At 41.0% G+C, this 27,485-nt stretch overlaps 1 long non-coding RNA gene across 2 annotated transcripts in view; it reads right to left on the bottom strand.

Annotated features, from left to right (window-relative positions):
• The window catches only part of LOC308458357, a 489,707-nt gene that overhangs the window by 5,236 nt on the left and 456,986 nt on the right, over nt 1-27,485 (bottom strand). For both annotated transcript variants that reach the window (XR_013977269.1, XR_013977270.1), the window contains 2 exons: nt 23,341-23,467; nt 22,629-22,721 (listed from right to left, as the gene is read on the bottom strand). This is a non-coding gene — a long non-coding RNA (uncharacterized lncRNA). The remainder of the gene's footprint in view (nt 1-22,628; nt 22,722-23,340; nt 23,468-27,485) is intronic.

Genomic DNA, 27,485 nt, shown 5'->3' with positions numbered 1-27,485 from the left:
ACTCATAGTTGACATATTGAAATTAATTAATCATATTCATTAATTTCAGTTGGGCTACACAGAGTAAAACTTAGCTGAATACCACTCAGTATTATTAACATGATGTAAGGCTGTTGAGAGAGAGAGAGCGAAACAGAAGGATAAAAAAAATGATTCGTCCATAGACTTTTATGCAGAAATACATGCACAAAACAATCTCATGGTGTGAAGTAAAACTTCCTTGTCAGTTTTTCTTTCAGCATTGTCTTCCCACTCAGCTGCTTTTAAATGTTTCTTAAGTTTAAGTGCTTCAAACTCTAATTTAGGGATTTGCCACAGAATCCAAAACAAGCAGGAAAACTAATGCATGCACACAATCACTAACTCAAGCACTTATTTAACCATAGCCTCGGAATAAGAATGTAAAATGCTACACTTTCAAAACTAAAAATGTGTGTGTGTGTTTGTATGGATGTCTGTACGAACAACCTAATTAAACTTTTGGGTATGCTTTGAAACATAGATGAGGATTGTATAGTGCAGGTATGTACACATATTTTTTAAAATAAATGTTAAATTAATAGGAAGCTCACAAAGTCTCTCAATAACTACAAACCACCAGAATCAATGTTGCCCATCCAGCCTTCTGTCAGGACCCCTTGTGTGTATTCATGTTGATACACAGGCTTCTCCTCAAAGAACAGCCCTAGTGGGAAGCCCATTGGCTTCAATGGGGTTCCTGCTGGCACAAATGCTTTGAGAACTGTGCTGACGGTCCTTAATTACATGATCACATGCTACTTTTTCCAGCACTTATGCAAATTGGGCCCTGAATGTCTTGGGTCTGATGCACAGAAAAACAATGAACACATCATTATTTGGCACCTCTGGTTTAAGTAACCTATCGCGCTTTACACAGGAACACTCTCACAGAGACAGGGATAAAATCCGTTTTTCTATGGCACTGCAATTTCCTATGAATAAGGCCAGCTCTTCCCAGAATTGATTGCCTCGCCAGCGCCCTTCTTATAGTCAGGACTGAAAATGCTGCAGCCTGAATCCTGGAGCCTGTGAAGGAAAGAATTAAAACCTGCATTTTTTATGGAGGCACACTTATAGAATCTATATATCTATCTGTGATATAGATGAAATCTAGAGCAGTGAAGACATTTCCTTTGAATATTTTCTTTTCATCCTTACATTTTTTTTGAAACACAGAGTTTTTTAAATTAAGCACATTCACATTTATTTACATGGTTCAACCTATGGGGATGACAAAGACACCTACAGATCAAATTATTTGGAGTCATACTGGCTCATTCATTTGCAGTATCTGAATTAGCTGGCCATTTACACTGAACATGGCCAATATATATATCTAGTAGCACAGCATCACCTGGGCTCTATAAGGTCAGTATGGATTGGAAAGTTGCAGTACAGATCACTTTATCCTTGTGGAGTGGATTAGCTATTGGTTGTATGGTTTTATTACTTCCACTGTTGCATGATGTACCGCAACATCTCACATTGGTGCATCATCAGCTGCACCACAGAAGGTAGAGAAGGCATTTCATTATATGCCAAATCAACATATTTGCTCTGGGACCATGAACGAGAGATCAAGACTGCCCTCCCTCCATTTAGTCCTGGTATCTTCTCTTTTACAATGGAGTTTCCTTTTGCTCCCTTCCTGGCAAGGTGGTACACAGGCGAAGGCTCATCAATCATACATCCAGTACTGCTTTTTAAAAGAAGGCAGAATTGGTCAATGTATGTGAATCAAAAGCTGAAGCTGGTCACATCCACACCATACATTTCAAACACATTTCAAGCAATGACTTCCCCCCAATAATATGGAAATTGCAGTTTTAAGAGTGCTGGGATTTATACTTTATGAGGGTAGACTACAGTTCCTATGATTCTTTGAAGGTAACCATATTTTGTTGGGTGTGTTCTGCGGGCAATGCAGGTGTTATTGAACTCCACCTTCCATAACTCCTGACTGGGGCTGTTGGGAGCTGGAGTCAAATGACATCTGGAGGGCCTGTTGTAGAAGGAAGGAGCATTGCACATGATCTAAATCCAGAGAGTCCCTAGTCCAAACTTTGAAAAGGGTCAGCAGCAGGTGATGTAAGAGATGTTTGCCAGAGAGCATGGATGCTGATGCCAGCAGGACAAAGATTTCTGGACTTGATGCGCAAATAGTTTGACCTGGTTTAAAGCAGCTTACTGCATTCCTGAAAGTGGAAATGTAGCCTGCATGGGAGCCAAAAGTAAGAGAATGGCTGGGTACAGAAAGCCCTGAAATACGTAGAGCATCAGTGAGTGAGTTGAGTGGGCACATCTCATGCATTCCCATTTGCCCCTTCACACATACAAGCTGAATGCCTGAAGAGGGCTTTATTAGACTTCACCTAATCAATATTTCATTTCACTGTGGAAATACATCATTTATCATCTACAAATTGTGGAAGTAGAGTAGCAGCAACATTATGAATCAACCCTTAATTTTGAATACCAAATATTTGGCATCTGTTGTGGCTCTGGTCTCCTCCACCACATTTTTTCACTTCACTGGAGCTTTGGAATTCTAATTGGAAATTAAAAAGTTCTTCTTCTAATTAGAATATAAGAGCTTGTGGTAATTTTAGCACTGAAACATTGTATCATATAACTGAATTTCTGATATTTGTTCATCTAGTCATTCGTGTAAACAAAAGGCACAATAAAAACCAACATATCTGAAATCTTCATTAGTGACATGGGCTTAAATCCAAAGGAGCATTTGAGGAACTGTGTTGGAACTGATTTGATTTTAATTCCCCCCAAAGGAGTTCCCAAAGCCATGTCATAAACTGTTTTTGAAAGTGGCAGAAATTTCAAGAGCAATTTCCCAGGTGACCTGGGGGCATGCAGTTGGGAAACATGAGACATAAACACCGTTGGGCATCCATAACTAGTTGTGTGAATCTTTGGATCCTGTCCATTGCAGCATAGTTCTCCCCACCTGCCTCAGTCTCTGTTCCATATTGTATTGCTGTCCTTTACTTATTATGCAAACTATATTAAAGGTCTCAAAACCAAGCTTATTGCAGGATTTCTTATGGAGAGAGGGATGCTCACATAAATCTATATATCCAGAAGAAATGAGTATACGATAAAGAGTCAATACACACCATAATCTTGAATAACCTATTACAGTGATATCGGATGGTTACAGATAATAATGTCTTAGATTGCATGTTACCCAGTGGTATATCTCAAATGATAGCAAATTCCATGGCTCCTCTATTCCCAAAAATAACAGGAAGCAAACATACCAAGCACAAAGCTATAATGCTTTATGATCAGTTCCAGTTTTGTGACACTAAAAGCTAGAAGAGTGCGAAGTCAAACATGATGTGAAATGCTTTGGATTGCTGTTATGAAAAGCAGAATTGAAATGGCCTATAGAAATGTCATCCCATTGTATTCTGCTCTATTAAGAATTAACTATTGCAATACAGTGTGTGTGTATCTATCTATATCTATATCTATATCTATATCTATATCTATATCTATATCTATATCTATATCTATATCTATATCACTTTCACACACACTCCAAAGTAATCAACTCCATCAATTACTATTCAAAAGCAATGCCAGATACTCTTGGAAAAGAAGTAGTTGGTAAAGAAACAAACACATTCTTTTTTTAAGGTTACATTTAACACTCTGATTTTTCTTCTTCTTCATTTTAGGAGTTCCTTATATTACAGTATTTTCCTTTCATAATAGGAACCTTGCATTTAAATGATGTATTAAGTATGTCACAAGCAGTTCCTTTTCTTTGGTAGGAGGAGTTAGCAGTTCCAACATTCAATTGACCTGTTTCCAAATAATCTACAGGAAAAAATGAAGATTAAGTCCTCTAACAAGAGCAGTTTTCACAGTCTAGCATACAAAGAGAAGGATTCAGTAAAAAGATGAGAGGGCAAGCCGCATTGTGCTGGCTCACTTAAATCTTATTTCCAATTCACTAAATGTGTTATTTGACTTGGCAAGTGAGCTGGTATGTGTATTAGATCAGCAGGGAGCCTAATCAAGGAGGTGCCAAGTTTGCTGCAGCCCCTCTGCACAGCATTAGCCTCAACTAGTGACCTTAAGCAAAGTGGGTGGTTGAACCCAAAAGAGAATAGCATTAACTTTTACTTGAAGTTCAGCCTGATTTGAAGTCTCCTTTTGTGTGTTATTCAAAAAAAGAAAGAAAAAAAAGAAAGAAAGAAAGAAAGAAAGAAAATGCAAAAAGCATTCAACAGAACTGAATCTAGTCTGCTCAGCACCATCTTCACATGCAAGGCTTTATAGAAGCTTGCCTCCATTAATGCTGACACATGCAAAAGAAATGAAAAGCATTAACTCAGCTAAAGCACTTGATTCTGCAGCTGCAGAACAATTCACTTTGTAACCCAATAACTTGGAGGGTGGTTCCCCCCCCCATCCTGATAAAATGTGAATTTGCTAATTGCCAACAAGAAGTGATTTTCAAATATTAATAGCACTGTGGACAAGAAAATAACTAATAATAACACTGTTTATGCCATATGGCAGGGTAGGTTTTTGTTCAGAAAAATTAGAACACATTTGATCAATGATTTTTCTTTTTTAACATGCTAAGGCTGCAATCCTAAGCAATCTTATTAGAAAATAACCACCATTGAACCCAGAGAGACTTAGTTCTGAGTGAACATACACCCAATTGCATTAAAAATCAAGTTAGAATGGGAAGTTTCACTTTTTATTATGCAGCCAAGTTTTATGAATGTTCAATACTTTATTTTAAATCGGAAAACATCACACCCCTAAAAAAGGTTCGTATTGTGACAGATGTTTCCATATTTGCGATTCAGACATAAAATATTGTTACAAAGGTTGTGCGCCACCTGCAATCGCTGCTGAGTGGGAGCAAGATTCTAGGGGATTCCAGGCACTTACTCTGGGTCATGCTTCCATTGGGAATCAATCAAGATGTGGTGAAGACTGTGGTGTCTTTTAAAATCATGATTTATTTTACACATATTTACACCTAGAGACTTCAATGGAAGGAGTGCTGAACATTATGCCCCATTGCTCCTTTCGTAGCTTCAGCAAGCTTGGGTCGCAAGCAACAGCCAGAAATGGCCCCGTGTCCCTTGGCCTACTTCCTCCTCCATCTTCCCAGCAGTCTTTGCAGAAAAACAACTCCTCCCCTTCCGCTTCTACCATCTTTCTGTTACCTCCATTTCCAAAGCCTGCTGCAAAAGGCAGTTTTTTCTGTGGTAACATCACGGCCCCTGTAATCTTGGCAGCCTCCCCCTTTCTTGTCTGATGCTTAATGTCTCACCTTTTGCTGGGGTAATGATTCTGCTTTCACTTTGTTCTTGCATGGCACCTCTCCAAGCCCAGCTGCTGAGGAAGCTGGCTTGACTTCAAACCTCACATTTACTAATAAACCAACAGCACCACTGTTTTTAGGGCTGCTTCTTGCGATACATTTATACATGGCTATATCTATTTCTGCTTCTGCTAGCATCCTCTAACTGCCAGAGAGAGGCACTTCTGCCTTATCCAAACCCTCCACAGTCTGACAGATCTGTGGTTTGCATTGTAGCCTTAAAAACGAATTCAAAGGTAAAATGAACTGGGTTTCTTGTAAGCCAGAACTGAAGGGTGAAACAGGGTAGCTAAGTTTCTTTGTTCCTGCAAATGGATAACCTCTTCCCCTGACAAGTGAGTAGGCAGTGGAAAGAGGTTGCATCCTGCTCTCCTAAATGGTTGAAAAAGAAAGGTTAACTCAAGCTGAAACAACTCAGCAGGCTGATGGTACATTTGTTTTAACAAGACTCTACTAATGATTTTATTTTCTACAGCTAACAGAAATTTGGTTCCACAAATGCTCCTCAGAATTTTGTTGTGTGAATGCTGCTGTTGAATATTCATAGAAAACAGAATTTGAAGTCAAAATGTTTCCTGCTCTGAACACATTTCTGTCGTTCATTGAGCTGGTTTGAATTTACAGCTGTCCCGTGAAACTGATTAGGAAATTGCTGCATTTTATCATTGAAAAAGGTATAATGCTGTGCACGTCAACAGGTTCAAATTGATTTGTTGAAAATGGAAAATATAGAGTCAAAACCATTCACGGAGGTTTTGACTCTAGTTATAACAGATTGAAATGGAATAGGGTTTGAGGGTTGACTTACAAAACCCCAGGAAAACAAAAGTGCACAATCAAAACTATAACCCGTCCTGACCTCGTGTTGCATTACTGGACACCACTAGCATGCCAGGGAAGCAACTGCAAGAGACAATGATATAAAGAGGGTAAAGTCTGGAGTGAAAAGTCACACCAAACATGCTGAAAGGCTGGTAGGCACCTCAACCTTTATTCTCTAATTGGGAGGAGAAGAGCTTTTACTGCAGACTCAGTCTACAATGTAGGCCGGCAGCCCAACTGGGCAATGCCCTTGATTTACACAGTGCACAGCTGTTCTATTCTAAACTCTTTAAATTGGCCTACTTTCAAACTGGGATATATTTTTAAACAGTAAAAAGGTATTTTACTAATTTTTTAAAAAATAAAACTTTGACTGCAAGAAATACTTGGAAGTTGGTAATCATTTGCAGACTTCCTTCCCCTTCCTCACTACAGGGATTGAGGGCAGATGCACAGCTGGTTATCAGTACAACCCTTATTATGAACACCAATTATTAGTTTAAACGATCTGCTATTACTATTTAGTTACAATCCTCCTCATATGACATTGAAGGGGGGGAGTCCAATGCCCTCCTTTCTATATAAATGTACATGTTTTTACATTTCCCCCCCAGAGTCTTCAAATGAGAGGAAACTGTGTGAGTTGAGCCATTTTATCTCTCATTTAGGGGTTGCGATTTCATAAAATACCTTCATTTATGTGATCTTCCCGGCAGGAAGTTGGCTTTGGAATATATATATATATATATATATATATATATATATATGGGGAAGAGCAGTAGAGGATATTAAGTGTTAAGTGCACCCATAAACCTCACCTGCAACTAGTGCTATGAAACAGGTAAATATGAATAACTCCATCACTGAAGGAAACACTCCAGTGTCCACTAAGAAGGACCTTCTCCAAGTCTGTACGATGTGATGGGCCCCTTCCTCCATTTTAATTTCCAATAATACTCTAAAGCTATGTTGAGCTATTGTAACAAACTTAGATGCTTACTTGCCATGGACACCACTACATAAACCCATAGGTGGGAATTCACACTTGCAGTTGCCCAAGGCTGCCGGGTGCTAATGCCAGGCTTGTCCACTAAAGTTACTATCTTTTCCTTTTGTTGTCTTGGTTATATTCTCTGTGCTTTTAATTTCTTACTGAAAAGTCAAAATCGCCAACAGATACACTGTGGGTCATCTAGTCCAACTCCCTGCAATGCAGGAATCTCAATGAAAGCATATGGGACAGATGGCCACTCAACCTCTGCATAAAAACCTCCAAGGAAGGAGAGTCCACAACCTCCTGAGGGAGTCTATTCCACTGTAGAACAGCTCTTACCATCTGAAAGTTCTTCCTGATATTTAGAATCAGAATCTCTTTTTTTGTAACATCAAACCAAGGGAGACTGTTCCTCTGTTGAACAGCTCTTATTCTCAACTCCTACAACTGTTCCTCATCAGGCTTGGTTTCCATCTACCCTTGATCATCTTGTTCACCCTCCTCTGCACAGCTTGTCAATATCCTCCTTAAATTGTGGTGCCCAGAACTGGACACAGTATTCCAGGTGTGGTCTGACCATGGAAGAATAGAATGGTACTTTTACTTCTCTTGCTGTACTTCTGTTGATGTAGTCTAGAAAAGCATTAGCCTTTTCTTTTTCTTTTGCTCCGGCGTCACACTGTTGATTCATGGTAAGCTTGGGATCTACTAAGTCCCCTAGATCCATTTCACGTGTGTTACTGGCAATCTAGGTGTCCCCCATTTGTTCTGATCTATCACTAAGGAGTGGGTTTTCCCTTGGAAAGAAGTACGGTATGGGAGAAACCACTCAGACACATGCCTAGAAAGTCAAGCAGGTCAAGCAGAAAACCATTCTGATCAGTGCTTTCTAGGTACAACACAATCAGAATTGTGGACGAGCCCTTAGTTAATTTCTTTGAAGTGGATGTATTTACTTCGGGGGGGGGGAGCATAGGATCATGCTGTTAGAAACATGTGGCATTTCTCCGCCTGTTCCCCGCTCCTTGGGTGGGTGGGGAATATGCAAGGTGGCAAAGTCATATAATACATTTTATAGTTCACTACAGGATTTGGTCTGATGCAGAGTCCTGCATTAAAACTGTAAAGTGCCCAAGAGCAAGGTTATATCTTGAATGTATTCTGGGTTACTTTAGTTCTAGAAAAATGTTATTCTTTAAATAATGAGCATGTTGACCATTTAACTCAACAGTCCCCCCTCATACTTCATCAAAGGCCAATTAGCATAGTTAAGGTCATCCCAAAGGAAACTATTAAAACATAAATGTTTTTCATGTCTTCTAGTCTGGTATTTTTCTTACAGCAGTATATATCTCTTCAAAATTTCCTAATTAACAGTGATGTATTCCTCCTTCAGTCCTACAATTTGGGCATTTGCATATGATACATTTTTATGTGAGATCCATTATTAAAACAATAACAGTGCTTTAAAGCTGCAAGAGTGCCTAGGATATAGGTAAAAAGGAACCTGATAGTTCGTTCCCTGCAAGAACAATAGAAACTTACTCACTAAGGGTACTGTGCAATTCCCCATCACATCCTCCCCTCCTATGAACATGTGTCAATTTTTATATTTTTTATATTTTTGCATTTTCTGACCTTTAGCATGAGAGGCTGAGCTCAAGGAAAGATTTATGTACTTAACTGCATGCAAAATCATCACATGGAGTATCATAGAATCAAGGAATTGCATAATTGGAAGGGACCACAGGGGTCATCTAGTCCAACCCCCTGCAATGCAGGAATCTTTGCCCAATGTGGGGCTTGAACCCACAAACCTGAAATTTTGAGTCTCATGATCTACCAACTGAGCCATCCCTGGAGCCAGGGAGTAGATGCTAGGCATGCAGTTCTGCTCCTATTGATATAAATAGGACAACTGAGGCCACAATTCCAAACAGGTTTAAATGTTCTCAAGCCGATTGATTTCGGTGTTCTTATGTGCATTCAATACGTGCTGAGTTGAAAGTCCTAATTTATTATTTATTCATTTCCTCCCGTTTAGGAAACTTGGAAACCATTGCTTAAATAAAAACTTCTTTAGATTCAAACTACAATATTAAGATTTTCCCAGTTGCTTTACCACAATGTTTCTTTCCTGTTCCCGCTGTGCTATATAACTGTGCTCCTGATCTTTTAAATCAGCCATTAAAAATATTAAAATCCATTCACTGCTAGCACTGATGTATTTGTGTGCCCGTCACAAACACCTCAAGGAATGGATTTGCCAAGTGAGTTAGCTAGAAGGAGCTGCTTGCTCCAGGTGACTGGCTAACAGAAAGGGGTGGCTTAAATTAAAACATACCTAGGGGTGTGCACGTTTCAAAAAACTGGGTGAAACAGATGTTTAAAAATGATATTCGGTAAACAATAAATTCTCTCTTTATGAATTCACATCACAGAGTATTTTTGAGTAAGTTCAAAAGAGGTTAGACTCTATGGATCTATTTCCAGAGGTTGGGGCACCAGCTCATTAAGGATAATAGAGCAGGCTTCCTAACTGCAAAAGGCACTGACTCAAATTTGTAATGATTTCACTTTCAAATTTCTTTTATCTCAGTTGCTGCTTCTTCAACAAATACAAGTGCTTGAGATATAATAAGCAGCCTAATGAGCATTGCAGCTGATTAGTAAAATACTGTAATACTTCCCCAGGCATGACACTTCCTCCCCAAAATTAAGTAAAACGGTTTTTCTCTTTTGCTCTGCTTTATTGCTAAACTGTGTGACCTCCCTTTAAAGTGCAAACCCAACTTGGCATGAGGACTGTGGGAAAGAGCAGGCTCTCATTAGGATACAACTTCATTTTTAAATGAGCTTTTAACTTCAATTTGCATATTCACCATAGTTTTACTCACGAAGACAAGGCACGGCGAGCGAGGTGTTTGCTGCTTGTAGACGCCATTGTGGTGAAGTTTGACATTTTGGACTCCATGGTCCACGAGGGGGTGGTCATTATTGGATATCAACGTCTATTACTTGACTTTCTTCGAAACATGGTAAATGAGCCCTGGTGTGAGAGGCGGGGGGAGGTTCTGCTCATTCTGGTGAGTGAAGCATGGCCTTCTTCCCCAAAGCCCTGCCCTGATGACACTACTGTTCTTCTCCTGAGCTCTACAAAGCTTCTGCACAGGCCTCATTACTGCTATAAGAGGATATTCTTAGGAAGACACACACTGTGGTGGCAGTCCTATACTAAGGGTGCACATTGACTCTCTGTGTGTCCCCCAATAGTGAGGGGCATCAGGGAAATTCAGGTCATGATCTCATGTTCAGTGGTAGAGCACCTGTTCTGCAGGGTTTGTAGGACCTCAAGCAGTGGAGAGTTTCCAACCGATATAATATGCACTATTCAAGGGTCCCTGAATACCTGTGATGGTGGTGGATGTTGAGAAATGGTTCTGGCTTGCAGATTTAAGCATTGTAAAGACTCTCGTTCAAGCAGAATTGGGAACTTTACTGGTAGTAAAAGAGAAAGAAAGGTCAAAACCATTATGCATGTGAACTGGCTTTTATTGTCCAAGGCATTATGCTTAGGTATGTTATACTGTGTATTGAAGTGAAAAACAGACGAATCCAAAAGGTCACCAGTTTGATCTGTCAGGAAATGGGTTTTCAGCCCAGCCTATTTCAGTCAGGCATACAAGCAACACCTATCAAGTAATTTTTTGGTGTGTGTGTGTGTGAGAGAGAGAGAGAGAGAGAGAGAGAAATCAGAGCCCTAGCAGTGTAAGATCATAGTAACTGCCTTGTGGGATCAGATTTATGCTCCATGTGATCCAATGCTCTTTTTGCCACAATGTCTAACCCTGTGCCATGGAAAACTCACCTTTGCAAGCCATGATACAATAGCACAAAGATCCAGAAATCAGAGGCAGGCTGCCTCAAGCCATAGAGATTCATAACTAACCATAATGTCCAATTTCTAGACATCTTTGTTGCCTGAAAGAAGTGGCGAATTGTAGGGAAAGAATACCTTCCTGGCTTCAGCTGATGGCTACTAAAGGATTAGAAAAGTTCAGAAAAGGACAACGAAAATGATCAAGGGTTGCAATGAGGAAAGGTTACAACATTTGGTGGGTTTGGTTAATATTTATGCATGGTGTGGACAAACTAGAATTTGGAGCAATCCAATGCAGCCTAGTGTTGGAAGATTCAAGGCAGACAAAAGTACTTTGTCACACAATGCATAGCTAAAACTTTGAAATTTGCTTCCACAAGATGTTGAGACAACTGTCAATTTGGATGGCTTTAAAAGAGGGTTAAATTCATGGTTTGTAAGACTATGAATGGATACCAGCCATGACATCTACTTTCTACTTCCTCTGTCAGTAGCAGTATGCCTCTGAACACCAGTTGCTGGGAACCACAATTGGGAAGAGTGGTGTTGCTTTCACTTCCTGCTTGATGACTTCCCATGGGCATCTGGTTGGCCATTGTGAGAACAGGATGCTGGATTCAATGTGCTTTTGGACTGATCCAAAGGATGATAATAATAATAATAATAATAATAATAATAATAATAATAATAATTTATTGTTTGTACCCCGCTCATCTGGCTGGGTTTCCCCAGCCACTCTGGGCGGCTTCCAACAAAGATTAAAAATACATTAAATCACACATCAAAAACTTCCCTGAACAGGGCTGCCTTCAGATGTCTTCTAAATGTCAGGTAGTTGTTTATCTCTTTGACATCTGATGGGAGGGCATTCCACAGGGCGGGTGCCACTACCGAGAAGGCCCTCTGCCTGGTTCCCTGTAGCTTTGCTTCTCGCAATGAGGGAACCACCAGAAAGCCCTTGGCGCTGGACCTCAGTGTCCGGGCAGAACGATGGGGGCGGAGACGTTCCTTCAGGTATACAGGACTAAGGATGTTTAGGGCTTTAAAGGTCAACACCAACACTTTGAATTGTGCTCGGAAACGTACTGTGTTTTTATTAGAAGAAAGCAGACAAAAGGGTAGAATTGGTTTTGTATAGAATTTACACAATCTTTTTTTAATAAAAGATCCAGTGGGCACAGTCAGGGAAGTTTCTCAAGAAGCTGATAGCGTACATTTTGACCTGAATGAGTTAAAAAAAAGCTGTTGGTGTGGTATGAAATGTAAAAAAGTCACTCATTCAGATATTATGGCTTGATGTATGGCTATTATGATTGGAGATGGGGCAGACATGCATTTTTCCACTCCTGAATATGGGGTCAAGGATGTTCAGTAGATACATTTACATCTGGACTCCCCTTACTCTGTATATATGCATTAGGAGGGGGAAAGGGGTATCAGAAAAAGTCCACAGAAGGAGATTGTAGAGAGGCAATCACCCCTTTTCATAACAGAAGAAGGGGAGCCTGTGCACGTGAAAGCTTCTGGATCACAGCACATATATAAATTCACACAGAGTTCTTTGTACTGATGTACATTATATGAAACATCTGTGGTTCTCAACCAAACATAGTAGCACACAGTATCTCAAGGGCCTTGTCCTCTAATTCAGCTTTTGGCTCTCTTTCATTTTGAGTTTGAAGACGGATTGCTTTACAAGGTAAAACAGCCTGCAGGGAATAGCAATTTCCTTTTCCTTGTGCAACAAAATAAATGTAACTTTTAAAACTGTTTATCTTTGATCAAAAATCTATTACTTAGCACACTAAATAAACAGCCCTGTAATTTGTCATAGAATTCATTGCTTCCTGTGGCTATTTTTAGTGTTTTTACATTTGCTGGTCAATTGGTAATGAGAGCTGATAGCCATGCCATTTGTTTCTTATTTTTGCAATGATCTCAGAGAGAGAGAGAGACAGAGAGAGGGAGAAACATTTTGAAATATGAGCTGTACTTTAATGTAACGGATAAACTGCTATGCTGCCAGGAATTTACCCAACATCCCCGCTCAGTAATCATGGAAACTCCAGTAATAACCATAACCCACAACCCACACGCAATAATGCACAAAACCACATGGAACACATAGGTTACATTTCTGTGGCAACATCTCCCCACAGCCTGCATGGCATTCCTGGAGCATGTTAAAGCAATGGCTGAATCATGTTAAGGCATTGTTTTATGAAAATGAACATATTGCATGTGTAGGTCCCCAGGCCACCCCTTAAATAACTTCACACATAACACGTAATTTTAGTTTTGGTTTTTTGGGCACTATTTTGGCCACAACTTTATTAAAATACAAAATCAGTGAGTGGTTGTTTAGACATTGGTTATGACTATCTGTCCCCCCGCCTGGGACAGAACTGACATCCCGAGGTCCGATCGGTAGCCAGTAGAAGGGAAAGTCAAACTTGGGCGTCATTTGAGCTAAGCGTCGAACCCACGCCGCTCACCCCAGCAGCTCCCCGAAAGCTTGCCGGCCCTGGTCCCATGACAGGGATTCCCATGACAGGGATTGGGCGGCCCTGGTCCCATGACAGGGATTGGACGAAATCGTGGCAAGCCCCAGGATTCCTTTAACGGAATTCCCTTCAGCGCAATAGGAGGGGCAGGCACAGCCTATCCTGACCCCTCCACCACCAGCATATTATAACCAATGCCTAACCGCAACCTTACAAGTTGTGACGAATTGCTGAGTAGTAGGCAAAAACCAAATGGCACAGCCAATCACCAAATGGCAAAATTCCTACTAGGCCCCTGCGCCAAGGCAGACGACCCCATGACAGGCAAAGCAAGGTCAACCGGAAAAGAGGTTGGGCGGGTGATCCGATGCACTCTGCAAAGAGAAAGAGAAACCAGAATACACCAATATTTAAAGACTATGGTCCCACCCACCCAATTTGCAACATACAATTTGCCCCAGCAACCCGGTTATCCAATCACAATGCCAGGCAACAACTATTAACCTGCCTGACAACAAGAGGGCTGGCCCGGTGGCCCACACCGCAACACGTGCTCTCATTTATTGGAGAACACGCTTTGTAAATTTATGTAACCTTTTAATATTCCCCCCCCCCTTTTGCTGCTTTGATTTTTATACTTTAGTAAAAACTGTTTGCCTATTGCCAGAACACATCCTCAGTTGCATTTGCAAACCCCCTCCTTCCCCAATCCTCTGATGGTTAAAGAAATGGAGGAACACCAATGCCCTTTCATCATCATCATTAACAACATATTCATTCATTCATTTAGAAAGATTTATAAATCACTTAAACAAAATCTCTCTAAATTGTGCACATAGAGTGGTACCTCAGGTTACATACCCTTCAGGTTACATACGCTTCAGGTTACAGACTCTGCTAACCCAGAAATAGTGCTTCAGGTTAAGAACTTTGCTTCAGGATGAGAACAAAAATCGTGCTCTGGCGGCACGGCGGCAGCAGGAGGCCCCATTAGCTAAAGTGGTGCTTCAGGTTAAGTACGGAACTCCAGAACAAATTAAGTACTTAACCCGAGGTACCACTGTACAATTTTTCTGTTTTTACACTTACATTCCTGGCTACCACAGCATTTGATCTTTCACCCAAAGTCAAGGTAGAGGATGTGAAAGAGGAACTACATTCCATCACATGTCTCAATGACTACCAGTCTTACCTTTTTACCTTTAAACAGGTAAACTACCAGTAAAATAGGTAAACACGCCAAAGAATCTGGAGAAAAGTTGGAGAAGCCATTTCATGAAGCTTCATAAAACTCAGGTTAGATGGGATCTAGATTAAGTGATTGCAGATTATGAAGAAGAAATGAATTTCCCCCTGAACTGGCAATGGCAACCATATGGGATGGAAACAGGTAACAAAGGGTGTGTCGTAACCTTTTGTACCATATAACGAGATAAGTGTATGTCAGACACTTCAGTGTGGTTTTTGAAATACTCCATATGCTTTAGACTCTCTGCTTTTTCACTTCCTCCTTTTTGGGACACATTATAGATGATGTGAGCCTCTTAGGAGTGTTAGGCTATAGAGGATCACGTCCCCAAGAAAGCAGTTTTGCTAACTAACCATTAGAGCCTTTCTAAGCCCACACAGCTATAATTCTTCATTCTTCCTTGGCACAAATAAGTCTCACTTCAGAAAGTGAAGCAAGACCCTAATAATATCTGAAGTCCCCTGACAATTTTATATGTTCTGCCAGAAGAACTGAATTTATCTGCACTCACCTGTAGAAATAGATACAGCCAACCTTTGCTTAGTGAATCCTTGGCATGGGGTTTAGTCTTTCAGTTTGTTAGTTTATATCACTGATCTGTGGAGACCTCGCTGGTTTGGTTAACTATAAATCAACGCCTCCCTTCTTTAAAACAGCCTGAACAGCATCAATGAGAGTGACCCCTGGATTTGGGGGTGATGTCCAACATTGAGAATTTTAGTACAAATAAACAATGAAAGAAAATGTTTAACTCATCTTGGTGACTTTTTAATCTTTAATTGATGGAGATCTCAGGGCAGTTCACATTTTAGGAAAAAAAGTGTGTGGGGGACATAACAGAGATGTGTAGAATTATTTATGGTGTGGAAAAAATAAAAAGATACTGAACTGGCCTCAGATACCAATAAGCTTCTTTGTTTTAGTGTGTGCTGACTTCTGCAGCACCACATATTATTATTTTTTTAAAAAAAGTTGGAAAAGTAATTTGTGTTATTGATTAGAATCATATCATAGAATCTTAGAGTTGGAAGGGAACCAATGGTCATCTAGTTCAACCACCTGCAATACAGGAATCTCAGCTAAAGCATCCATGACAGACGATCATCCAATGAATTTCTGACCATGGGATCACACCCAGGAGCTCTTTAAGCTGTTTGAAACTGGCCTTCTTAAAGTCCAGAGTACATGTCTGACTACACACAGTTTCCCCTTGTGTCTGTATCATGAAACTCAGGAGAACCATGATCACTTCCTCCCAAGTTTCCGAGTACAGTGGTATCTCGGGTTACAGACGCTTCAGGTTACAGACTCCTCTAACCCAGAAACAGTACCTCGGGTTAAGAACTTTGCTTCAGGATAAGAGCAGAAATTGCGCAGTGGCAGTGCGGCGGCAGTGGGAGGTCCCATTAGCTAAAGTGGTACCTCAGGTTAAGAACAGTTTCAGGTTAAGAACAGACCTCCAGAAAGAATTAAGTTCTTAACCAGAGGTACCACTGTACTTCCACTTTGTCAATCGGTTTCTCCAGATTGGTGAGGATCAGGTCCAAGATGATTCCCTTGTTGCTTCTTCTATCCTCTGGAAAATGAATTTGTTAGCAAGGCAATGGAGGAAATTGTCGGACCTTACATTCTTGGCAGAGTTTGTGTCCCAGCAGATATTGGGGAAGCTGAAGTCCTCCATGATTACTATATCTCTTCTTTTTGAACGTTTGGTAATCTGCTCAAGTAAGGCATCATCCAAGTCTCCAGTCAGGCTTGTCGGTCTATAGCAGACACCCACAGTAAGGTCACTGTTGTTTCTCTCTCCTACAATTTTTACCCATATACTCTCAATCTGCTTTTCATGCTCCAGGTCATGGATTTCTTCACACTTGTGCACATCCTTTACATATAATGCCAAAATAAAGGTTGATTAAAATAAAGGTTGATCATAAATTCACACAGAACACATCTTCAGTATGCAACACACAAACTAACATTGCTTCAGAGATAACACAGTATGATTTTTCAATACAAGACCCCCACCCCCACCTCATGAAAACAGCAAAAGCTGTATAGAAACAGCTCTTGAGATTGTCAGATCTGAAGGACACACAGAAAAAGCAAATAAGACAAGCCATTCCTTAAGTTTACTCTAGCCACAAAACTCTGTAGGTCAAAGGAATAATTTCACCACTCAGTGCCACTTGGGAAATGTGAAATGTGGGGAAGACTTACTAGTTACTAAAGCCATACATTAAAATAGGTGGAAGGGGAAAAAATGAATAAAATATGCATCCATGTGGCAAACTGACCATCTATCAAACCTTGAGTTTGCTAATCGCTGTGTTTGTTGAGAAGAACCACAGGTTGGATTGAACAAAAGCATTCACAATATATAACAAGTGTGTCAGTCTGCCATTCACACATACTCTTTATACTGATAATACAACTTTTATTATATAATACCCTTAAACCGATTATGACTTCAGGTGCTGTCCATAAAAGTAAAACAATAAATCCATACTTAAAATCCATTTAAATCACATATTTGGCTGAGAATTATAAATGTTGAGTAATCAAATAATGACAAAACCAATAATGAGCATGCATGTGTGAATTGGTGCATAGTTACTTATATCTTGTCAATAATCTTCTCTGATGACAGTACAACTGACGAGCAGGCACAAGTGTATAGACTCACTGCACTTGATAAGTCTAGCTTGTCACATCCGTGTGAGCAGCAAACAAAAGTACCCAAAAAACTTTTCAAACAGGCATCTGGGTTTTCCAGCTGTGCCTTCTGCAGAGGGTCATGTGTCCAGATTGTCAGGATTAATTTTGCACCATTTTCCATTCCCCTTGCTGTCTTTGTCATGAAAATGAGAAAGCATAATGAGGAGAACATGAGAGGTATTAATAGTCTGTGCTAACTGATTCCATGTCAAAGATAATGGTCACATATCACAGAATGGTGCATTTAACCAGTCTCAAAACCAACACAGGCACGAGGGCTGAAAATGGCATCATGTAATTTCACTGTCACAACCACTTAAAAAAGATTCAGATGCAGTCCTCCCCTCTGTATATAGCCATGGAGGAAGAAGAAGCAAATATTCCAGTGCAAAGAATTCTCTATTTTGATGAAAATCATTGAATCATAAGCCATGAAATATTTTCCCCATGAAGTATTTCCTTAGAAGATCCAGGTACAGGGGATGTAATTGCATTGACAGATCTTTAGTTTCTCGTGGTATGAGCTTCCTGACATAAACATATCCAGGTATGGTTAAAAAGAGGTTTAGGGGTTCAGAAGTGTACTCTTGCCCTGCAATGCTCTTCTAAAATGCTTACCGATCTGACAGGCCTGGTATGAAGACGGTTGCATAACTCTTTTCTACTGCCTGCCAGGTTGGAAAAGCAAAACTCTTGCTGATTCATTCATCCACAACACTAGACGCTCCTACTTTTTAAAGTCTTTAAATACTTCTGGAGGCAGTAGAACTGGTGTCTGGATGACTTGGCAATCACTTTGTTTTAATAATTGCTGTTTTCAAAATGGACGGATTCTTAACCTCTGTCCTACCCACCGGCCAAAATTTTTTCCTTTAACAATCATCCACCTGCCAGTCTAGAATCCTCATGGGGAATTTAAAATGGAAGGATATAGTGTGGAAGCAGCTAGCTGTTTGTGTGAACGTAAACCTGGCTCTTGTAGTAATTTTATTGCCTTATGCTTCCCCAGTCTTGTCTAAAAATTCACTAGCAAGTAGACCTGAGATGCCATGATTTGTGCTGCATTAAGCCTCAGCTAATAACCTGAAAACAAACAAACAAACAAACAAACAAATTTTCTGAGGCTTTTTTGAGGATTACTTCTGTTCTTCATACCATGAAGTGATTATGTGCTTCACAGTCATAATACCCTGTGAGATAGATATGTAATATTGCCACTTCTCAGATGGGTAAATGAGGGTGAGAAGAAATAAAGGTAAAGGTATAGGGACCCCTGACCGTTAGGTCCAGTCGTGGCCAACTCTGGGGTTGCGGCGCTCATCTTGCTTTATTGGCCGAGGGAGCCGGCGTACAGCTTCTGGGTCATGTGGCCAGCATGACGAAGCTGCTTCTGGCAAACCAGAGCAGTGCACGGAAACGCCGTTTACCTTCCTGCCGGAGCGGTACCTATTTATCTACTTGCACTTTGATGTGCTTTTGAACTGCTAGGTTGGCAGGAGCAGGGACCGAGCAACAGGAGCTCACCCCGTCACGGGGATTCGAACTGCCAACCTTCTGATCAGCAAGTCCTAGGCTCTGCGGTTTAACCCAGAGCGCCACCCACGTCCCTGTGAGAAGAAATAGCTTGGCTTAAAACATACAGAGAGTGATGGCTGAGCAACAAGGATTTAAACCTAGGTCTTCCCAAATTCTAGCATTCTAACCATTTTGACCCACCCAAATCCAATAACTTGGAACGTGTTGCTGTAAGGCAATCAGGGACTCAAACCAGGGACCAGGCATCTTACTCTACAGTCCACCAGAGCAGCTGACAGGTAGAGGGAGCTGTTGCTCTGCTGCAGCACCACACAGAGAATAGCAGGAGACGGGCACTGTAGCCAGGTGTTCTAGAATTCCAATACAGTCCTGGCTATTATTTTATTTCCACAAATTTCAATACCACTGACATTAAGAAATAATATCATAGTGGTGAACAGCACAACCCTCCCCAATATAATTACACTCACGAATAAAGTACAAAATGCATCACAAATCATTGGATCATAGATGATAGATAGATAGATAAATAGATAGAGAGATATAGATAGATGATAGATAGATAGATAGATAGATAGATAGATAGATAGATAGATAGATATAGATAGGTAACTTGTTGCTTCATCTGAGCAACTCGTTGCTAAAGTCTGCTGTGTACTTGTCTGCAGAGCAACTGGCCTTGTGCTGAATTCATTCACACACATCAGAGTGGAAGGCAAAGAACTGTGTGAAGTACATTTGTCTGAGTCCCACCCTTTTCCAGGAGTTAATTCCTGTGTTTTTTCCCCTGGGGGTACGCAGGGGTAAGCATACCCCTAAATATTTTGTGAATCTTTGTACTTTAGTCCATTTACTTTATTTATTTTTCCTGATTTGAACTATAAAGTGGTGATTTTCTTGAGTCAAAATGAGAGTACCCGTAAAGATTTTCAAAAAATAAATAAATCACTGATTAATTCTACTGTGAAATATGGATAATGGAATATTCCCCCAAGGCACTGCCACAAACTGTGCACTTTCCCCCCATCTGATGAAAGATCCAAGAAAGTCCAGGAGTGCCTAGTATGTCTCACCATTCTGAAACGTGCATATTCTGGGCATACTTATATGTTGCTCAGCTGTTCTTCATTGTGAAGGACACCTTTTCAGTTCTGTGTTTATTATTTACTTATATGCCACTTATCTGCAAAAATGGCTTTCAAAGCTGTTACATGTTTCTGTCATTGGTTTTGTAAGATCTCTTCCCATGGTGACAGCTAATCTTACAGATTAAATAAATCTCACGCAAGATTGACCAGGATAATACCCCCAATAGATATCTCCAAAGAGATAAGAGTAAGATTCCACAGAACCATAACATTGTCAAAGTAGAGATGATGGTCATAAGAATGTGGCCTGTCTAGTTTTCAATTGAACACACTTCTAAAATCCTCAGTGCAAAAAACCCCCAAAAAACTTCAGTAAAATAAATAAAAATTATTGAAAGGAAGGTTGATGCCTGCAGTGTTAGCTCAAAAGATATGAATAGTTCCTGGCCTATACGTGATGGAAGAGCCTTGCCATGTTCTAAGGCAAGAGGTGGACAACCTGTGTCTGTCCAAACATTGTTGGATTACAGATCCCGTTGGTAGTGTTGGGTGCCGCAGATTGTCCATGTCCTAAAAAATGTGCATTAGGATCATTAGAAAGGAGGGAGTCAAAATATCATCTCAACTCCTGCCGGAATATTATTTATACTATTGGGCAAATGAATCACATCATGACTCATCTCCCAAAATATCGTGACAAAAATAAATAAATAACAAATAGATGAAGAAACAGCATGTCTCCTTTCTCAGAAACCTGATGAAGGCCGTTTCAAAGGAAACAAATGTCAGCTGTGTGCATGTGTGTGTGTGTGTGTTTTGAGGCTCATTCCTATGAATAGATGGATAATTTTAAAATACCCTTAGGCTTCAAAGACGATTAACAAGTGATTTACCCCCCCACCCCCTTTGATGATGCAAATGGTGACGATGACAGCTTTGTTTTCTCCTAGGTTGGGAGGGAAAGGCTGGTAGTAGGTACAATTAATTCAGCGCAAGTTGTTTAATGCAGTCCTCACAACTTTTGCGAGATCTGCCAAGAGATCCAGGCAGAAGATTGGCTTGGGTTCCTCAAGCAGCTGTTCAGCTTCCCACTTTGCTAGAGGTACATTGTCGCAGTAAGCAGCTGCTGAGAGTGTGGGAGAGAGATACTGTCAAAACGAAGCAACAGCAGCACTCAGAATTGAAAGAACGTCAATAGCAACAGCTCAAGAAGATGAACGGAGGGCAGTAAACAGCCTGCAGGAGTCAGCACAGGCAGGGCCATCCAAAGACATATGCTACCTGAGGACAAGATGGCACCTCTCCCATTCCACATAAAAAGTAGAGCTGACTGGCAGTGAATGCTGGTAACACAACAGAGTCCTCTACTATACCTGAGGGCAGCAGGCTGGCTTAGAGGGCACAGGGCAGCCTGCATGGTTCACATAGTTCTCTCCAGTGTCTGCCTTTCACTATCTGCTGCCTGAGGCAGTTGCTGCACTCTGTCGAATGGTAGGGCTGGCCCTGTTCATTGGCACAGATCATAGAATCATGGCCTTTTAAGCCATCTTTTCCAACTCTGATCAGCGCAGGAAATCCAGAACTAGATTATATCCAACAGATGGCTATCTGGCTTCTGCCATAAGTCCACCATCAAGGGAGAGCCCATCTTCCTTCAGATAACTAGTTCCCTTGTCAAACTGTGCTTATGCTTAAGGGGTTTCTCATGACATTCAGCCCAAATCTACCCTCCTGTAACTTTGGATCAAGTCCTGCCTCCTGGAGCAGCACGGAGAAATCTTTGTCCTGTTCTATGTGATGCCCCTTCAGGGACTATGTATCTTCTCTTGATGTCATCATCTATGCTAGCCATGGTAGAGCTAATGCGCTGTATGCAGAAGGTCCAAGGCTTCAGTCTAATGTATCCTGCAACCCGAGAAACTTGCCATTTTAAATATTCCATGTGTCTGACTAGAATGGCAGACTCCATATCATGATGCCCAGCCAGTCGTGTATCAAACCTGCACCTGTTTTACTCCATGGGTTTCTCTGGGAGGAAAAAGCCTAGGTATCTCCACCCTACTTCTCACCTTGTAGAGGTGAAGTCTTGTGTTAATTGCATCTTCCTGCAGCGTCCTCTGCCCATGTGGGACCCCCTTCCCTTATTTGTCAATTGCTCCTCCAGCTGTCACTCACAATCACTCCAATTAAAAACATAAAAATGGCACCATGCCTATAGATTTCATCAACCACCAGCAGCTGCAGTGACCCTAGGTGTAAGCTTTTGATATGTTACTTTGCCTAGTAGTTAGACCAGTGTTTTTCTTTCTCACTGGATTGTGAGAGACTCTGGCACAGCCTTTGCAGCATAACATCCTCCAACAGAACTTGGTAGAATAATCACCATAGCATCATAGCATTGGCTTTTCAAATATTGCTTTCAGTAGCCGCACTGTCATGCCTTACCTCTCAATGTTTTATGCCCATGTTGATTCAAATGTCCAATGAAGTCCAACATTTGGCTTCAAAATTACAAGATTCTTCAAGCTGTTAACAATTCTGAAAAGGTACAGATTCAGGCATTATAAATCCCCACATATCTGAGAAAAACAGAAACAAAAATAGAGGAAGAAAACCTGAAGTAAGACATGTAACTATAGGGATGGTAATAAATTAGAAAGGGAATTCAATTCTTGCTAAGGTTTGGCACTTGAATAACAAATCCAACACTTCAATAACTTCACTTACATTCTTTGTGAAGGGTCTGGCATCATAGATTATTTACTACCTGCACATCTGTATGATAAATAATAGCTTAGGAGTTCCATTTTTTCTGCTACTTCAATTAAAGTGTTTCTTTAAAAATATCCTCCATGCAATTTTAAGGCAGGAGATGTGAGCTTGCTTTCTAAATCACTGAAGCAAAAGAAATCATCAGGTATATTCGTCCAACGGTTAGGTTTCCCAAATCAGTAGTAATGGTGGGCTTTCTGTTGCTAGTTATGTGGCTCATAGTACAGATTTTCGTTTAATATGCATCTTCTTCAGAGTCAAACACATAGGTGCTCCCCTCTTAAATAGTTTTTAAAATGCTTGTTATAATACATGCAATACTTCTCATTTGTCACTAGGTGTCACTATAGCATCACCTACACTCTAGGAGAAAAATAAGCATTACCTTCATAGGAACCACATGGATAACTCCCTGGAAAACTGTCCATCCTTAATAATGCTCTATGACAGTTAGAGAGAAATCATCCTTGTTCCACTTGTGGAGCCTGCATTGTGTTCATACAAACAACAACCTTGAAAGAAAGTCAAATAGAATTACGATGTCAGTGTAAGAGAATTTTACGATCACATGGGTCTAGGATAGTACAAATGTATGCTGTAATATAAGTCCTGCAATTTGGCCACGTATTATCATTGCTGTGAGAAAACTGTCACCAGAATTTTAAGAAGGGACAATAATATTCATTCTCTTCTAAAAAGCATCAACATACTGAGTAATCAAGAGCTATCTACTCTGAAATGTGTGGCTTACAACAAGCTCAAAAAGTGGAGGGAATTAAACTTTGAAGGTCTAGAGGGGATGCTGAATTTCAAGCTGCTGAAATCCAAAGCCAGCATTTACGGCACTGAGCAATGGTTCTAGGTCAACGTAGCTCAAGCTGTTCAAACACCCACTAGAATATTTTGTTTCCCATCGGTGTGCAAACAGGAAGTTGAGAAAAAAGGAAGTTGAATGAACCAATTTCTATAGCTCACTGCAAGCCTTGTGTGTAGAAAGCCCACAGGATTTTGCAGCCTGCCAAATACTGTGCCTGTGTTTCATTTTTTCCCTGGTTTTGTTTGGATAATAATTTACAAACACTGAGATGAGTTTACCATATAGAATGGCAAATTAAAATAATCAGAACAAAAACAGCTTCTGTGATATAATTTGTAGGGAACAGATCGAGTAAATGGCGGAGCTTAAATAAAGCATAGCACCTGGTAATTTTATAACTTTTAGGAAACTGGAGTGTACGGGCAGGAAAACAGGAGGTCTCGTTCTGTTTTATCTAGCACGATATATTGAATGAGGGTGCTCCACGTGATCTGTTTTTATTTCAGCAAGATGCAGCTTTCTGTGAAAGTGGTAAGAACTGAATACATGGCAAAAGAGCCACTGAGACCCCAGATGACAGCTCATCTTGAAGTTATGACAAAATATTTAAAAGTGGATTGAGCGGTGGTATCGGGCATGGTGAGCATCAGGGCTATTTCCCCCTACATTTCAACTTTCATACATAGGACACAGCCTTATGGTAAGCCTTGTCCATCTAGCTCAGTATTGTCCAATGGCTGGCAGCAGTTCTCCAGGATTTCAGGGATGGGGAGGTGTGAAGAACTGAACCTGGGACCTTCTACACGCAAAGCAGATGCTCTACCACTGAACTATGGCCCTTCCCAGTAAGCTGCCTTTCAGCATAAACACTGGATTCGATCCAATGTATCCCTTCTTCCAAAGGAAGAACTCTTCCTCTTCTAGAGACATCCCACTGGGGCAGGTTGGTTTCTGATGACACATTTGCTGTGTAGCCATTTATAATTGGTATCCTGATAAACTGGTGTCTCTCCATGTAGTGAAGGGAGGCTCAGAGGCCTGGGCAGGCTGGGTCATCCTCTTATATACCTGCTGGGATTGACAAGTCATCTGACCCTCACCTGAATCTCATAGCTCTCTTGTAGCTGCCTCTGATTAGTTATTATTTGACTCTTGGAAATAATTGGGGGAAATAATTAGCATCACACATCATGTGCATGGAACTTGCCAAACCAATTAACCAACTAGAAGGATTACTGTTAATAGCACCAGTTTTCCTATAACTTGATATTGCTGGATAGCTTTGATGAACTGCAGAAGCATTTTTAGTTTGCTTTCTGTTGCCACCCTAGAACTTTTCTATATTAGTGCCACTTTGTTTTCTACGATTCCTTGCAAATGAAGGAAAACAACTTTTCTGCTTGTATATGGTGATAATATAATTTTGCTTACTGAGCACAAACAAGATTGTACAAAAACAAGATTGGGTGCAGGCCTGGCCAGGACATAGGCATCCTGACTGTGACAAAGGTGACCTGTGTGCTTGCTTGCTTGCTTGCTTGCTTGATTAACAGTGTTGGGAACTTCAAGGTCCCTGCTCTCCCTTCTTATGGTCTTTGTACTGGACCTGGAAACTCTAATAGAGAGCATTCCATGTCAAGAAGGAGGGCAAGTGGGCACTCTATCAAATGACAGGGCAGGAGTTACACGGAGCAGGGCCTTTTCACTGGTGGTGCCGATTGTATGCCTCCGTCTTCCAAGTCTTGCTCTCTTTTGGCCTGTATTTTGGAGCTTTATAATTTAGGAAGACTTTGGAAGAACTGGTTGACAAGTCTTATCAGTTGCTGACGTATGAGTGGATTTTATTTGCTGTGCTTCTGGTGCACCAGGGTTTCCACCAGTATAATAGAGTTGGCCAGGATGCCGGAAGGGATACAATTTACAAGCTTTCTCCATTATCTGCACAGCAGGGGGTGTTCTGTCAACAGTGCAAAGGCTGAGCTGAAGCATTCCCTGCTGGTTACCTGCTTTCAGCAAGAAAGGTCACTGTTTGGTAGTACCCAATTGGTTAGCTGTCAGATTCTAGAGCTCCCTATTGGTGGCTCTTAGGTAATTCACAAAATACAGAGTCCATTCATAAAACACAGTGTTCATTCATAAAGCAGTAACATAAATCTTCATTGCTACATATTGGGTGTATATTTCAGCTGTTGAATGTACAAGTTTATGGCTGTAGTGTAGTGCTTATGCGACTGTGAATAAAAGGTGGCTGGGCTCATTGTCTCGGGGTTTGGGGGGTGGAAGAGGTGTCAAAACTGATTTCCAATAAGTGCCCCCCTTTATTTCCATAACAAGTCCTTGAGTCTGTACTCTGAATGGTGACACCAGGGACCCAGAAGGTGCAGGGCTTGTCAGTCCAACCTCTGAGCAGTCTCATCAGGGATGACCTGAAGGCAATTGGAGCAATTGGACCAACTTGGGCCCCACGGGCTGCTCCAAAAGGGCCCCCTGCACCAGGGCAATCTAGATGGATTTTATTTTGCAGACTTTGGCTGTGAACTGGGGCCCTACAAAAAAAAAAAAAAATTCAAGTTGCGCCCCACTGCTTCAAATTGGGTCCCACTGGTTAGCCCAGAGTCTAATAGTTGCTGGGCCTGAGTTGCCCTGCTCTTGCATGAAGTCTTGGGTTTACAATTTTGGGAAAGGGGAGAGTGTGGCACTGGGGAGCGAGCAGGCTGATGAGGCCCCCTAGACTTAGAGGCCCGAGTTGCCCTGCCCTTGCATGAATTCTTGGGTTTGCAATTTTGGGAGAGGGAAGACTGCCTGCTGGGGAGCGGGGGGGCTGGCGAGGCCCCCTAGATTTAGAAGGCCTAGGCTTCAGCCTACTTAGCCTATACATAAATCCGGCACTGCTTAGCACAGTGCGGCTATGATCTGAAACCACCCTAAAACAGCTCCCCTATATTTGAAGAGATGTCAGTTGAATATATTGGGAGTTCTATGGGAGTTCTAGGCAATTTATGGACAAAGACACCAGTCCCTTCTTGCCATCGCTGGAAAGGTCTTGTCAAGAGTTTGGTCTGCTTAAGCTTGGTTTTGTAAAAAGAGAAAGGGTTTCCCCCTCTGAGATGAGAGAGGTCTGCTCTCAAGAGGTCTGCAACAAATCTGATTTAAGCAAATTGTGTGTGTGGGGGGGGGGTTGAGTCTTAACCTGACACTTTGGCTCTATGAAATGGTGGAAGTATTACTGCAAACACAGACCAGTCACTCACGGAAACAGCAGTGTCTTGTGGGGGGAGGCAGTTTGGTAACCCATGCCAGCTTTATTTAGGCTGGCAATCAATAAGTACAGATCAGGCCCTCTGCCAGCCCATGCTGGCTGTGAGAGTAGCTAGGGATCCAACTGGTTTGGGATTTCATTCTGGATCAGGGAGTATTTTAATTTTTTTTTTTAAAAAGAATTATTTAAATTATGAAGTTTTCCATGCCATCTTGTGATATTTTAAATTCTGTGTTAGTAAAAACATCACGGTGCATAAAATATTCTACATACTGGGATATAGGATGATGTTCTGAAGATAATTCATATTGTACCATGGTGATGCCAACTGCCTTAGTTTGTAACTGTTTCTATGAGTGCAATATATTTCTCTAAATACCATTGGCTCTTCCACAGCTCACTCTACAGAGGCCTTCTAGATTAATATATGTTCTTTAATAAAGACACTATCATG

This window comes from Podarcis pityusensis, assembly GCF_964106645.2.
Source record: "Podarcis pityusensis genome assembly, chromosome: 11".
NCBI lineage: Eukaryota > Metazoa > Chordata > Lepidosauria > Squamata > Lacertidae > Podarcis > Podarcis pityusensis.
The sequence above is the reverse complement of the archived record's forward strand: the minus strand, read 5'-3'. Positions and strand labels throughout refer to the sequence as shown.